At 44.2% G+C, this 16798-nt stretch overlaps 1 protein-coding gene and 1 pseudogene across 1 annotated transcript in view; one reads left to right on the plus strand and one right to left on the minus strand.

The window, feature by feature from the left end:
- LOC137431274 (uncharacterized) overlaps positions 1-11602 on the minus strand; it is a 117225-nt gene extending 105623 nt beyond the window's left edge. The window contains exons 1-2 of the mRNA XM_078781789.1: positions 11478-11602; positions 11332-11400 (exon numbers count right to left, since the gene is read on the minus strand). The gene's annotated coding sequence lies outside the window, so the exon portion shown is untranslated. The remainder of the gene's footprint in view (positions 1-11331; positions 11401-11477) is intronic.
- A 982-nt stretch (positions 11603-12584) lies between these two features.
- Positions 12585-14110, plus strand: LOC144893064 (SCAN domain-containing protein 3-like; annotated as a pseudogene).
- The last annotated feature ends 2688 nt before the right edge of the window (positions 14111-16798 follow it).

A 16798-nucleotide genomic window follows, 5' to 3' on the forward strand; every position in this document is an offset into this window, starting at 1 on the left:
GAGGGCGTGAATGGATCTGCGCATGCGCAAGATTGGAGGTCACGTCTATTCAAAGCTGTCCCTGCTCGCACGCTTTCGAAGTTAAGTAATTTTTCACAATTGTGTTTTTGTCGAAACTGTATCTTTCTTTCGGTGTATGTAACTATTGGGGTGTCTTTAATAGGATTCTCGGTGTTGGTTTTTCATACCTGTGTACAGAATCGTCGGTTAGTTCGGGTCGCGTATTCTGAGGCCGAGTGTAGTAGGCTATGGTGTCCGACCTTGGCTTGAGGCTTTGTTTTTGTCTCAGCGGTTCTTCGATCGCGCTGCAATTACTTTCGGTCTCTGGTTTTCCCTGTCTTTTCACCCCATACCAACTTTGTTTTAAAATCTCCTCTCAAAAAAAATAAATAAATAAAAATAAACATTTTCCTTCTCTGTTCTTATCTGTTTGTTCGTTTTCATTTGTTCGTTCGTTCTTCGACCACGTTGTTTGTGATCACGTGATCACGGTTAAAAAATGTTTCATCTGTCCCCTGAAGAACTGTATTCTGTCGTATTCTACAACACCTTTTTCTTCTTCTTCTATAAAAGGATGCTTTCGACTTGCTCACCAAATCTATTTATTCCAAAAAAAATTTCCATCCATCACAGTGCATCTTTCATTCATTCCCTAAACTCTCCAGCACTCCACCCATCCTTCAGCGCCCTCAAACTTATTTTTGTCGAGAATGTCTCAAGAAACTCATTTTGCAATAAATGTTCGTTTCCCATTAATCGTACACTTTTCAAAATCCAATCTCACCCCTCCCCTCCAAATCTTCCCCATCACCCGTTCCCTCCAAAACTTCGCCATCACCCCTTCCCTCCAAATCTTCCCCATCACCCCTCCCCTTCAAAACTTCCCCATCAGCTCTCCCCTCCAAATCTACCCCCTTGCCCCTCCCCTCCAAATCTTCCCCATCACCCATCTCTTTCAAATATTCCCCCTTGCCCCTCCCCTCCAAATCTTCCCTACCACCCATCCCTTTCAAATATTCCCCCTTGCCCCTCCCCTCCAAATCTGCCCCATCACCCCTTCCCTCCAAAACTTCCCCATCACCACTCCCCTCCAAAACTTCCCCATCACCCCTCCCCTCTAAATCTACACCCTTGCCCCTCCCCTCCAAATCATCCCCATCACCCATCTCTTTCAAATCTTCCCCCTTGCCCCTCCCCTCCAAATCTTCCCCATCACTCATCCCTTTCAAATCTCCCCCCTTGCCCCTTCCCTCCTAAACTACCCCCACACCCCTCCCCTCCGAGACTCTCCCTCGCTCCTCCCCTCCAAGACTCCCCTCTCACCCCTCCTCCTCAAAGCGTCCTCCCCGCTTCTTCCCCCTTCATCTCCCTCAACCTTCTGCCTCACTCTTCCCCCTCCTCAAATAACACCTCACTGCACCTCACCCAATCACCATCAAACCTTTTGTCTGCCCCATTCTTCCCTTTCTCCAAGCTATTCTAAAATCTGACACATTCAACAGCTCTCCCTACCTCTTCCTCCTCTTCCACATCTTACCCTACCACTCCCCCCCCCCCCCCCCCCGTTCTGTATCCGATGCTCACCCTTCCTCTTCCTTAACAGTATGGACCTCAAACATCCGGGGCCTTCGCTCAAACTTGACTGATCTCTCCATACAGGTTGCTTCTGACAAACCAGACGTGATCTGCTTAACAGAAACTTTCCTCCTTCATGATGTCTCCGATTCCTTGGTATCTCTCCCAGGTTACTCCCTCCTCCGGTATGAAAGACCCGAGCCTCGTCCTGGAGGTGGGGTTGCTATCTTTATAAAAAAAACTCTTCCTCACTCTCCCTGCACTGCCCTCTCTCCACGTCACCCCCAGGAATACCTTTGGCTACGGCTTCCCCTTCGCTCCCACCTTTTGTTCATATGTGTGTTGTACCGTCCACCAAACAGTGATGACTCCATCGACATCTCGTTGTCTGATAATATGGACCAACTTCTATCTACCCATCCCAACTCTCTCTTCCTCATATGTGGTGATTTCAACTGTCACCATGCCAGTTGGCTGGGTGTGGGTACCTCTCTCACCAGCCATGGCTCTTCAGCAAAGGACATCTGTGACTCACTGGGACTGACACAATCTGTCAATTTCCCGACCCGGCTCTCAATCAACGGAGCATCTTCTCTTCTGGACTTGGTTATGACTAACTTCCCTGAAAATGTCTGCTGCTCTTCTTCTGCTCCAATCGGCTCTTCTGATCATGTGCTTGTTGAAGTGGACATCTCTCTGACCATTCTCAGAGAGCCTCCTCAGCGTCGACGAGTCTGGCATTTCACTCAGGCCAACTGGCATGGTCTTCAAGCAGCCATCAATCATCTGGACTGTTCTCCCATCTCTACCGCCTCTGACATCAACTCATCCTGGGAATTCTTCCAAAGTAAATTGCTCTCTCTCTCTCTCTCTCTCATGCACAGATTTATCCCATCTCGTCTTCAGTTGTCATACCCTTCCTCCCGTCCATGGTACACGGAATCTTGTGGTGAGGCTATTGCCCAGAAACAACTTGCTTTCGTCTCCTGGAAAGCAAATCCAATGGAAGGAAATCTCATTTCCTTTCACAAAGCCCGAAACAAGTGTGTCCACCCTCAGGAGAGCCAGGAAACAATATCTCTCCGTTCTCAGGACCGAAATCTCTTATCTGTCTCCCTCTTCCAAATCCTGGTGGCGTGTGGTCAAATCCGTTTCTGGTGTTTGTTCCCCCTCCATCCCCTCCCTCACCTCAAATGGCCACACGGCTGACTCCGCACGTGAAAAAGCTGAATGCCTCAACTGTTTGCCTCTAAATCTTGTGTCCCAAACCCATCCCTCTCTGTACCCACCGTACCCAGTCGTACCCAGCTGCTCCTGGACTCTGTGTCCTTTCCTCCTGACAAGGTGGAAAAGTTTCTGTCAACCCTCGACTGATTCTGCAACTGGACATGACGGCATCAGCCCACGGGTCCTAAAATCCTGTTCTTCCGCTCTTTCACTCCCTCTCTCTGTTCTCTTCACCCTCTCTTTTGCTCAAGGTCATCTTCCATCTGCTTCGAAATCAGCCAACATCACCGCTTTGCACAAAAAAGGTGCAAAAACAGATCCCAGCAACTACAGACCAATCAGCCTTCTCCCAATTATCAGCAAAGTCATGTAATCCATCATTGCTTCAGATATGAAATCTTTCCTCTTCTCCAATGGCTTGATCTCCGATCATCAATTTGGTTTCAGACCTGGTCACTCTACTCTGGACATGCTGCTTCTGCTTTCTCAACAATGGATGGAGGTCCTCAATGCCAAACAGGAAATTAGAGCAGTCTCCCTTGACATATCACGTGCCTTCGATGCGGTCTGGCACCCCGCTCTGCTCACCAAACTCTCCTCTTTTGGTATCCATGGAAATCTCCACGCATGGCTGGCGGACGTCCTCTAGTCGTAGTCAACGTGTGGCCCTGAATGGGTTTCTCTCATCTCCTCTTCCTGTTCAGGCTGGAGTTCCCCAAGGCAGTGTTCTGGGCCCTGTGCTTTTTCTGGTCTTCATCAAAGATCTCTCTGACTCTCTTGAAAATCCTCTCTATCTCTTTGCTGATGACTCTACTCTCTGTCGCTCCATTCTTCATCCCTCAGATCGGCAGTCTGCAGCCTCCTCACTCTCTGCAGACCTGGACAAAATCACAGACTGGGCAAACAAGTGGAACATGTCTTTCAATCCTGACAAATCTCACACTCTTACGATGTCTCTCCGAAAAGACCAACTGGACAACCCTCCCATCCACTTTCTGAATAATCCTCTCCAAGAAGTTCTGTCACTCAAGCTTTTGGGTCTCACTATCTGCCATGATCTTTTCTGGGAAAACCACATTTAAAATCTGGCCTCCAAAGCCAGTCGCCGACTGGGCATCCTCCGTCGTGCGAAGTCCTTCCTTGGCACACCTGAGCTCCTCACCACATACAAGGCTTTCATCCGCAGCTCAATGGAATACTGCTCTCCCCTCTGGGCTGGTGCTCCTGCCTCACACCTAGCTCGTCTTCACGCTGTTGAAACCAAAGCATTCAGAATCATTGGAATCTCCCGCAATGAAGCTAACTCCAAGGGCCTCTCACTCAATCACCGCAGGCAGGTTGGTGGTCTTTCAGTCTTCTACCGACTCCTCTCTGGCCTTGCCCCCCCAGCTCTCTCTGGGCTCTCCCGCAAATATTCCTACAGGTCGCACAAGATCTGCCTGCAGCCCTCTTATGGTTAAACTGCCAAAATCAAGACTCTCTGCTCACCTTCACTCCTTCATTCCTCTTTTCTCCCACCTCTGGAACAAACTCCCTCACTCTCTTCAATCCCACTCCACCCTCCAGGTCTTTAAAACAGCTGTTCACCACCATCTCTTATCTTCCCCCATCCAAAACCTTGATCTTTTCTACCCCTGCTAATTTCACCCCAAATCCACTTTTTTGAAATACCAACTTCTGTCCTGGAAGTCCTTGGTGTCCTTGTGTTTTATACTTCTCCCACCTCCGACCCCCCTTTCCCACACCTCCTCCCCCCAAGCCCTCCCACTCCCACACATCTCCCTGCTCTCAAATGTTATGTTTGTGTGCTTCCCCTTGTCTCCCCATCTTGTCTTCCGCTCCCTCTTTTTATATATCTTGTTTGTCTGGTTGATTTGTTTGTGAAATAAATGTTAGCTCTTTCACGAGCCTCGATTCAGTATCCAAAGAAAAAAAAAAAAAAACCATTTTAGGGGGAGTGTAACCCAGGTTCGTGTGATAGGAAAATCCTGTATCACAAGGGATACCTTAGTTCAGGTCGAGTGTATAGATTAGTGTGCTCCGACTGTCATGAAGAAGAAGAAACCTCACTGTATCATAAGTAGGGAATGTGTGTCGACCGGACGTCGGGTAAGCTTGTATCTTCGTCCCCATCAGAGGGGTGGGACTTGTTAATTAGCGAGTGATTATGGGTAATTGATTCCCTGTTTGTAATTGCCTCTAATTTATTCCTCTGTTCCTTATGACACCGCACTAGAAACCTAGCCAGAAATCGGCCATTAAACACACCAATTAAAAACCAACCGGAAACCAGCAATGAAGCATTGCCGTGGATAACCCTGACTTGGTGAGCACACAGGACAGGCAGGGCCATGAGCCACACCCCGAAGAGCAGCGATTGGCCAGGATTTGATTGGCACAGAGAACTGGTAAGAAGGGACTAGGGGATTGGTGAAGCAGACACGGATGACGTCAGAGCCGCACGTACAAATGAATCGAAGCGGCGGACATTTTTCTTCTCGGTTTGGGTCTGGTGGTGGACGGTCGTGTGCCGACGACATCTCGCTTGGTCCGATTCTGGATCCCATCGCGAACGGTTGCATTTTCTCTCTCAGCATAGACGTCCTCTCGCCCTTCTCGTTTTGGATCCCATAGTGAATGGTCGCATTTTGCTCTCTTGCACAAGGAGGATTAATCGCGAACGGCCGTGTTCCAACATCTTGCTAGTGGTCGTGAGGAGGACATCTTTCTCGTGGTCGTGAGGAGGGGAACTGAGGACGGCGAGCTACGGTTTCCATGCAGAGATTGTGAGGACAAAGACGACATGGAAGAGCGAGCTGCACGCCAAGCTCGTTCGCTTCGCACGGAGGCCCAGTTTTTCCAGCCCAAGCGCTGCGTACCAACGAACGTGTGTTTCCTGCCAAGGCCTCAGATGATCTTTGACGATGGTTGACAAGATACACCAGCCGATTTGAGCTAAGTGCCCCACTAAATCACACATTCATTTTTCCATCATATTTCCCTTTGTCTGTATTTGGGTCTGTTTCGGGGCAATCCATTTTGGAATCATAGTTTTATTTTGCCACGTTTTATTTTGTTACCGGCATTTTCTTTAACTAGGGCATGCCCGTACTATATATATATCTCAAATTATATCCCCCCCCTCTATTTACATGAAATGGTTTGGTCCATTCACAAAGCCAAAGTGAACGGCTTGCGAGTACGGTAGAACCCCCCCCCCCCCCCCCCCTCTATTTACATGAAATGGTTTGGTCCATTCGCAAAGCCAAAGCGAACGGCGAACGGCTAAATCGCCATAGCTCGGTAGCTCGCTGCTCTCTGATTGGTCGAATCGTTTTTTGGACATAGCTCGGTAACTACTTGTCCGATTAATTTCAAACCTTGAAAAGGCACATCCTCGGGTCCCCAGCAATATACCTGGCAAGTTTCAAGTATATCGGACCGGTAGTTGTCGAGAAACAGCGGTCGCATACACACAGAGATTACTGGAATTATAGATAGATAAAACCGATATTTTTGTACATTTTACTTTCGCATTGTTTGAGTTAATTTATCCAGGTGTGAAGACTGCCGGTGGGATCCGTGAAGGTAAACACTCTTCGGTCTCTTCCTCCCCGCACGTATAACGAATACCGTCATGTTGAATTGAACGTCTCGGAGTGTTAAGCTCATTTGGTCCTCCGTATCACCCTGCGGTGTTCACCACACAGGGTAGTCACACGACAATAGCATATACAATGTTTCATTTCAAAAAGGGGCCATAATAACATTTTCGGGTGCAGTATTTGAAATTTTGACCACGCCACAGTGGGCGGGGCCATATACGACGCTACTCTTGCACCTTCTTGCTATGTGGTAATCGCAACTACCAAGTTTGGTGAATTTCTGCCCAACTGTTGAGGAGATAGCATGACAGACGGACAACAGAGACAGAAAGAATCAGCCGATGACAATATCCCCCTGGTTTTTGTTTTTTTTCATAAAGCGTGGGAATAATAAATAGAAACAACAACCCAAGGCAACCCCAGCCTGAATAGCTATTTAGTGTAGCAGCATAGCAAACCTGTTGTGCATTTTGTGATACAAGCACCAAATTTGGCACAAATGTACATTAATATGTTGCGAACATTTTCAGATATTGGGCCACTTGAAATTCCGTAATTTTTTTTTTCAAAATTTTTCAAATTTCGTAATTTCAAATTTTTCGGGTGACACCGTCACAATTTCGGTCTTCGAGGCCGGCCGATATAGTGGGGCGGCTTAGCCCAAATATTCAAAAGAATTGTGCATTTTGTGATACAAGCACCAAATTTGGCACAAATGTACATTAATATGTTGCGAACATTGTGTGGTCAGCAATGAAGACGAGAGTCTGAATTACATGTATGCAAAAGACCTTGTGAACCAGTGAAGCAAATACACGGGTAAGCATGAATTAAATCTAGGGCATGATATAATTTCCATGATGTTTACCTCTACACTCAATGGTGGAAGGAGGTAATGTTTTGATCCCAGCTTGTCTGTATGTCTGTTTGTCTGTTAGTCCACAAAATTCCAGACAAAGCTTGTAGTAGTGGTAGTTGTAGTGGTAGTGGTGATAACAGAAATTGTTATATAGAACTGAACTTATATTATTATTATATGCAGAAAATAACTTCATTTCTATATGCCCTGCAGTGGACAGGTTAATTGGTTTATGCACTGAAGGGGTCACCCTGGTGTGCACTGCTGTGTTCTGCCTCACTGAGTTGTTCAGGTATGATGTACTCAGCACAAGCTTCCGGTCGGCCCAGAGGTGGGGGTGTGGGGCCTGTCACGGAACGTCAAAACAAACGGCCTGCCGGGGCCGCCCAAAAGTCGGGCGTGAGGGGCGCGTCCACTAATGGAACGCCTCTCGCTTCCCAGATCGAGGGCCACGTGGTCAGGAGAACCTCGTCCCTTCCGGTCACACTTTGCCTATCGGCCGGCCTCGAAGACCGAAATTGTGACGGTGTCACCCGAAAAATTTGAAATTACGAAATTTGAAAAAATTTGAAAAAAAAAATTACGGAATTTCAAGTGGCCCAATATCTGAAAATGTTCGCAACATATTAATGTACATTTGTGCCAAATTTGGTGCTTGTTTCACAAAATGCACAATTCTTTTGAATATTTGGGCTAAGCCGCCCCACTAATTGTCAAAGAGTCAGTAAAAAGTATTAAAATTCTTAAGATTCATATAGCTTCTGCATCTTTTGGTCAACAAGCCTATATGGACATTTAGCATTTGCAACAATGTTTTAGATACCAGACCAACTGAATGTCGCCAATTCGTGCAGATGGGTATCACGATTAACACTGCCATTTTGGGGGGTTTTTTCTTGCAACAAGTGACATCATGTGGCTGTGACAAAGGTTGGTTGTTGGTGTTTTGTATTAAAGTAAAGGTTGTCTGTGTTATCGGTTTAGCTTTTTTATTGGAGCCTCCTTATGGAAAGAGAAGGAAAAGTGCTTTTACTTATTAATCCACTTTTGTAAAACATACAGTTTACAAATAGAGGAGAAAAGAAATGCTGCTTGTGACATGAAAATTCAAGTTCTGTAAGCACCTGAACAGAAAATTGGAAGAAAGCTCTTTTCAGATATTTAGAAGATTCTAAATATTCTTAGAAGAAGCTTTCTCTTCCAATCCTGCCTCTTGCCACCTGCCAAAGTGGTGAGTGCCACAAAGGACAAAATGAAGAAATACTTAAATGTCACTTATCCCCCTTTCCCTTCCCTTCATTGCTCCCAGAGATATTTTGTGGAAGTAATGTTAACGGCTTGGCATTAAGTTTGTTGAAAATGCAAGGCATGTGGAGAGTAGGTGGGCTGTGGTGTGTGGAGTAGAGTTTCATTGTGGGCATCGTGGGTTTTCTGAGAAGCAAATCCTGTGTAGATAGTGTTGGAGGGATGGGTAGTGACCACAGCGCAATTTGGCAAGGTACACCCTCATTTCTCCAGACAGAGTTGTTCTGTGTTGTGTACGTTTAGAAGGGCATATGTAGAAGGACATTTAGGATGTTGTTCAGGGAATAGCATTATATTGAGGTGGTGCCTTGGTGAATGTGGACGTGTTTTTGATTGGTGGTTTTAAGGGGAGGAGGAGGGATATTGTTGACTATGTGGTAGTGTTAAGCTGTATAATCTTTTTTTTAAACGTCTGAGTTGGGGGGACGGTGGGGATGCTTTAATAGAAAGTTGCAGGAATGTGAAGTGACGCTGCCGAGAAAAACTGCATACCTCACATTATTAAGTGATCGTGGATTGGGAGTATTTTTGATTCAGAGTGGAGGTGGATGACGTTTATGGATTTATCTTCTTTATGGTTTATGGATTTATTTACCTTTGCCACCGAAGGGGGATGCAGGTTATGTTTTCACTCCTGGTTGTCTGTTTGCGAGCACAATATCTCAAATTAAAGATGGATTCTGACAACACTTGGTGGAAAGGTTGGGTGTGTGACAAGGACAAATTCATTTGATTTTGGTGATGACCAGGATGAACATTATTTTTTTATTTTTTTTAAAGGAATAATTTTAATAATTTTTGATTAAAATGTAATGTTTTCTTTTTTCTCTAATCTTTTTCATCAGATATTGCAATTCATCATTTCTTTTTTTAATGATCCAGTGCAAGAACGTTCCAATTTGTTCGTCTGTCTGTGAGCAAGACCTAAAAAAGGTGCTGTCGAATTCGGATGAAATTAGGTGGACATGTTAGGTGTGTGACAAGCAATAATTGATTCCATTTTGGTTCAAGTCTGGATCCAGATCTGGCCTATCAGTGGGATACAAAACGTCAACTGTCCAGCTTGGCGTAGGTATGCGCTCTCACGAGTGCCGATCTAGTTACCACCATCACCAGCGAAGGTGGATGGAGGTTATGTTTTCACCCCTGTCTGTCTGTTTGTGAACAGCATATCTCAAAGAGTTGTGGACAGATTTGAACGAAATTTGGTGCAGAGGTTGGGTATGTGATAAGGACAAAATGATAGATTTTGGTGACGACCCAGATCCAAATACTAGAATTTTAAAAGCGATTCCTTACCATTGTGAGATGAGGCCAAAAACGATATACATAGCAGGATATCTCAAGTTTGTGGATGGATTCGGATGAAATTTGGTGGACATGTTAGATGTATGAAAAGGAAGAATTGATTAAATTTTGTTGAACATCCGAATCTGGATCCAGATGAGAATTTTAAAAATAATTCGTCACCATTGAGTGATATGGGTAAAACCGATATACAGCACGATATCTCAAAAACATGGACAGATTCGGACGTAACTTGGTGGACTTGACAAGGACGAAGTTGAGTGTGTGACAAGGACGAATCGATTACATTTTTGTGAAGATCCAAATACGCACCCAGATATGAGTTTTTTTTTTTCAATTTTACGAAGTGATTCTTCACCATTTAGTGATAGGACCAAAAACGAGACACATGACATTTCAACAAGTTGTGGACGGATTATGACAAAACTAAATGCAGGAGTTTGTTAGGCGACAAGAACAAGCCAATTAGATTTTAGTTCAGGTCCGAATCCAGATCCAGCCTTTCAGCCAGCCTGGCAGAGATATGCGTTCTACCGAGTGCCGTTCTAGTTTTATATTGTTTCAGGTTGCGTGTTGTGTTGGGGAAAGATGTTTTTGTGTGCGATGGTGGGGGATATTTTGTGGAAGCACACTTTATATTATTGGGTGTGTCTCCTCTAAATGTAGTATCGTTTGTGAATCCAAGCATAAAAATTGAGATGCAATAACTTTGGATTATTGGATCAGTGATACCTTGATATCATGCATCTTTAAGAAATGATGAAGTTCTCTAATAAGTCTGTTCACCGACTCGGGGACCATCAGCACCCACAACTGTGCTCTTACTCAACAGGCCCATGATATTACGACTTAGAAACAGGTGGTATATTTATTTATTCCTCATTTAATGATTTTAAAACTGGAATGCAAGCGTGAAGTTACAGCAAATGTGCACAGCGTAAAAGGTAAAAATAATGCAAGCTTAACTCATGAAATGTGAGGGATTACAAAATCAAGGTCGACATTGGTGCGATCATCCATGTCTATCATGCAAATCCGTCTTTGTAAAACAAAAGTAATTTATTCGATACAGACTCAAACTGCTGTGTTAAGATTTGTTTTAAAATATCAACATTTTATGAAAGAGTCAACCTCACCCAAAAATATTCCTTTTTTATCATCTTTTTTTTAAATCGACCTTCCTTGTGTGATGACTGATGAGCATGTTAGAAAGCAAAACTGGTGGAATCGGTTGTTGTTGTCTGCTGAGCCACACTGCATTAAAGTTGTGTTTTAAATCCGATTCAAGTTTCGATTTTTTTTCCTTTAATTGGGAAATCACAACAATTTAAGAATTTTCAGCATCATATATTGTGGTTTTCTAAAATTGTCGATTTTCTCCCCCACCCCTCAATCTCACTTCCCTTGTCTGGTTTGTAAATAATGTTTGGAGAACGATTTAGCAGCACTTACCTTTCTATGTTTCTGGCCTTTACGATGCTCCAAAAGGGTTTCTTCAGATGTACAACCCAAGCTGCAGATCTGATATAAGGAAAATTCAGGTGGAATTAAATTGTGTATAGCTGAAAAGGTTGTGAAAGCACAAGAAAGGGTCTTACCCAACACCAGTGATTGAGGAGCACATCGTTTTGTGCAACTTTGGATTCATCCTCTTGTGGACTGGCCTCGTCACCTTCCTTGGGGGTTGAGGCCGCCACGTCTGTTTTTTGTTCATCCTCTGCCATCCTTTGGCACATAGATAAGGGCAGGTTAACTCAATGAAAACAAAGTAAATGCTGGAGAGGGCTTTGAAACCCCTCATACATTTTTGCTCAATGCTGTTTAGAATCTATAAAAGCAATGGGCATGACAATTAAATGTAAAATATTCGTCCAGGCTGCAGAAAAAAAAACAATGCAAAAAAACATCCATAATCTACTGGCTTTGTTGGTTAATGAACTCTACAGGATATGTATGAAATAAAGTCTGTCCCTTTGTCTATTTACCCACATAAAACATCCGTAATCAATGTAAAAACAACCATGCATAAAACAAACAATGCATAAAACATCTGTAATCAATGGTTAATCAACGTATGTATGTATGTATGTATGTATGTATGTATGTATGTATGTATGTATGTATGTATGAACAGTGCATTCAGAAAGTATTCAGACCCCTTCACTTTTTTCACATTTTGTTATGTTGCAGCCTTATGCTGAAATCGAAATCGTTTAAATTCATTTTTTCCCTCATCAATCTACACTCAATACCCCATAATGACAAAGAGAAACCAGGATTTCAGAAAGTTTTGCAAATATATTAAAAAGAAAAAACTGAAATATCACATTGACATCAGTATTCATACCCTTTGCTATGACACTTGAAATTTAGCTCAGGTGCCTCCCATTTCTCTTGATCATCTTTGAGATGTTTCTTCACCTTGATTGGAGTCCACCTGTGGCAATTCAATTAATTGGACATGATTTGGAAAGGCACACACCTGTCTATATAAGGCTCCCAACCTGTGGGTCGCGACCCCCCAGGGGGTCGCGGAGGGTGGGCTGGGGGGGTCGAGAAGCCTTGGGAGAACTTGGTAGCCTTGGGAGAAGGGAACATTACCAAAACTTTCATTTTGCTGATACCTAGAACACACAACATAATGTTGTGCCGGTGGAGTTGGCTATAGTTTTCGCTCGCTCTTTTCGATGCGTTGCCGATACGAGATGAACATAGTCTATTTCCGGGTTTTTGAATTGGCTAAACGGCGCAAATACTCGTAAGACGACCTCAACATTGGGTTCACCACAGTACTCGCCAACAATGGCGTCGATAAACCACAATGCGTCTTGTGCCATGATGCCCTGAGTGCGGAGTCGATGAAACCTTCGAAACTCAAGCGCCACCTAGAGACGAAGCATCCGGAACACGCAGAGAAGGATTTGGAGTTCTTCAAACGCCATGAGCTTCTTCTCAAACGTCAAAAGCTCGATGTTAGTGGGTCTTTTCAGCAACATAGTGCAGCAGCAGTGGAGGCCTCATATGAAGTTGCGTTGGAAATTGCCAAACACAAAAAGCCTCACACCATTGGAGAGACACTTATCAAACCCTGCATGTTGAAGATGGTGAAGCTCGTTCTCGGGGAAGCCATCGCGAAGAAGATGCAGCAAGTATCTTTGTCGAATAATACTCTTCAGAGGCGTATTTCTCATATGTCTATGGATGTGAAAGAGCATGTTTGGGATGAAATCAAAGATTCTCTGTTGTTCTCCTTTCAACTCGACGAATCAACGGATGTGAGTTCATGTTCTCAGTTGCTTGTCTTCGTGAGGTACATTCATTCAGACGACATCAAAGAAGAATTCCTCTTCTGTTGTGCACGTGAAACCACTTAGCACTACAAAAGCTGTTGACGTCATGGAAAAGGTCTCTACCTTTTTTCATACCGAAGGTCTGCAATGGGGAAACGTGTGCGGGGTTTGTACGGACGGAGCACCAGCTATGCCAGGATCGAAGTCAGGATTCCAGACAAGAGTGAAGCTTGGCTACCCAAGCTAAGGGCATCCACTGCATGATCCACCGATATGCTCTCGCCAGTAAGACACTTCCTGCCACTCTGCGGGAAGTGCTAGATTATGTGATCAAAATTGTGAATTACGTGAAGGCTGGGGCACTCAACACTCGTCTATTCAAAGAACTCTGCAAAGACATGGACGCTGACCATGAGGTCCTTCTCTTCTACACGGCTGTACGCTGGTTGTCGCGAGGGAACGTTGTGAATCGTGTCTTCGAGCTGAAAGACGAAATCAGGTTCTTTCTGGAAGTGCAAGAAAAGAGAGATCTTCTGGCTCACTTCGATGATGAAACGTGGAATAAACGGGTTGCGTACTTGGCGGACATTTTCGACCAGCTGAACAAGCTGAATTTGAAATTTCAGGGAAGGGAAACACACGTTCTCCTATTTCAAGACAATCTACGGGCCTTCACATCCAAACTGCAGAACTGGCGTCGGAAAGTCAATCTTGGGAACATCGCCATGTTTGAAAAACTCTGCGGAGTGATGGATGAGTCTGAGGGCGAACTAGATCAGTTCCTGAAGGATGAGATTACCGGACACCTTGAGTACATAGAAAAGGAATTCCAGCGATACTTCCCTGAGCTCACAGGAGAAGAGGTGGCACTGGTAAGAAACCCTTTCTCTGCTACACTTGACGTATCCAGCCTCCCCGACGAAGTCCAACATGAATTATAGGATCTACGGAATGACTCTCCAGCACGTGACCTGTTCCAGGAGAAATCGGTGACTCAATTCTGGTGAGCTATGCATCAATCATATTCCAAAGTCAGCATGCTGGCCTTACGTGTTCTTCTTCCATTTGCCTCCACCTACCTCTGCGAGGCTGGATTTTCTACCCTCGTCCACATCAAAACGAAGACCAGGAACAGATTGGATGTCGAGGATGACATGAGATTGGCTCTTACAAATACCCCGCCACAAATTCCAAGACTCGCTGCTCAGATGCAACCCCAACCATCCCACAACCATGGGAAAAACTTCCAGAAGGACAACCATCACTGCAACACCCCACCGATCTGGACTTTATGGCAGAGTGGCCAGACGGAAGCAAAACAGTTCAATCTTGGTTTCATCAGACCACAGAATCTTGTTTCTCACAGTCTTAAAGTCCTTTCGGTGCTTTTTGGCAAACTCCAAGCGAGCTTTCATGTGTCTTTCACCGAGGAGAGGCTTCCGTCTGGCCACTCTGCCATAAAGCTCAGATCGGTGGAGTGTTGCAGTGATGGGTGTCCGTCTGGAAGTTTCTCCCATCTACACACAGGATCTCTGGAGCTCAGCCAGAGTGACCATCGGGTTCTTGGTCACCTCTCTTACCAAGGCCATACTCCCCGATTGCTCAGTTTGGCCGGGCGGCCAGCTCTAGGAAGAGTCCTGGTTGTTCCAAACTTCTTCCATTGAAGAATTATGGAGGCCACTGTGCTCTTGGGAACCTTCAATGCAGCAGAATTTTTTTTGTAGGCTTCCCCAGATCTGTGCCTCGACACAATCCTGTCTCTGAGCTCTGTAGGCAGTTCCTTCGACCTCATCGCTTGCTTTTTGCTCTGATATGCAGTCAGCTGTGAGACCTTATATAGATAGGTGTGTGCCTTTCCAAATCATGTCCATTCAATTGAATTTACCACAGGTGGACTCCAATAAAGGTGTAGAAACATCTTAAAGATGATCAAGAGAAAAGGGAGGCCCCTGAGCTAAATTTCAAGTGCCATAGCAAGGGTCTGAATACTTACGTCAATGTGATATTCCAGTTTTTTCTTTTTAATAAATGTGCAAAACTTTCTAAAATCCTGTTTTCTCTTTGTCATTATGGGGTATTGAGTGGAGATTGCTGAGGGAAAAAATGAATTTAAACGATTTCAGCAAAAGGCTGCAACATAACAAAATGTGAAAAAAGTGAAGGTAGTGGGGCAACTTAGCATAACAATTGTGCATTTTGTGAGGAAAGCACCAAATTTGGCACACTAGTAGACTATCATATTATGAAAAGATCTGGATATTGGGCCATCTCAGATTCAGAGATTTGATTTTTGCAAGATTTCGATTCGATTGGGATTGAAGAGAACACCTTCTTTGTCTTCTGTACAGTGAAGTTGCCAGCCCTGAATCATCTGGCTACATCTGGGTGCTTCATTGGGAGTGCAACCATGTCCCTCAGGTGAACAGGGACCCACCTGGCATAGTGTGTGTGGTCTAAGGCATGGAACCATGGGACCAGTTCCGTCAGGGCATCAAGGTACATCGTGAATGAAGCCTGCCGCAGAGAACGCACATAGACCAGTACCAACATCTCTCGTTCCAGCACAGTTGCCAAGTACTGAAAGTTGGGAATGTCTTCTCCTCTCTGGTGACACCAGTCTTCGAACTGACAGGTCTTCTGCATCATCAGCATATGTCATACAGTGGCGTTCATACGCACGGTGTTGCAGGATGTGCAGTGCCGCTGCAGTGATTTGATGAGCTCTTCTTGTGCGGGTGACGTGGGCAGCTCGCAGGAAGGAGTCGGCCGTCCCTGGCGTTGCAATCTCAGCTTGCAAATCTGCAAAATCTGCAAATCTTGCAAAAATCAAATCTCTGAATCTGAGATGGTCCAATATCCAGATCTTTTCATAATATGATAGTCTACTAGTGTGCCAAATTTGGTGCTTTCCTCACAAAATGCACAATTATTATGCTATATTTAGCTTAGCTGCCGGACTAAGGGGTCTGAATACTTTCTGAATGCACTGTATGTATGTATGTATGTATGTATGTATATGTGCACGGCTACAATACTGAGTACTCTTATACACAGTTGAAATAAAATGCCCTTAATTTTAAAAAATGAACAATGAAAAGACACCGATGGTTTTATGTTGTAGCAAATAGTCTTGAGCACCTGCAAAAACCTGATTTTCACATTATATCATGCACTTAGATTTGTAATGATTGAGTATACAAGACAAAAATGGCATATTTTCGAAATAAAATGTTACATTCTCACTGTGTCAGTTTTTATTTCATTGTCTTTCTTCAATAAAAATATGAATTGATAATTGAAATTGTAATTAAATGGAATCTTTGATGTCTGGTATGTCTGCTGGTGTTGTTTTTTACATTTTCTAAAATTCCTTGAAATGTGCAATGCATGGCAAAATAAGTAATTCATGCGTAACTAACCCTTGGTGTCCACCAAATTCACAATAATTGTGATGTCAGTTTCATTTTCAAATCACGAAGGACTCGTGAAATGAACTAGGTGTGTAGGTTAAGAAATACCTTAAGAAGAATGCCCTTGATGCTTATTAAATCTATCAATCAGAAAGTTCATTTTTTTCGTGATAATCTAGTCGTATTATTTTTCATGTCCGCCCCGTTAAGCACAAATCA

The sequence above is a fragment of the Myxine glutinosa genome, chromosome 7 (genome assembly GCF_964187855.1).
Source record: "Myxine glutinosa chromosome 7, kmMyxGlut1.1, whole genome shotgun sequence".
Taxonomy (NCBI): Eukaryota; Metazoa; Chordata; class Myxini; order Myxiniformes; family Myxinidae; genus Myxine; species Myxine glutinosa.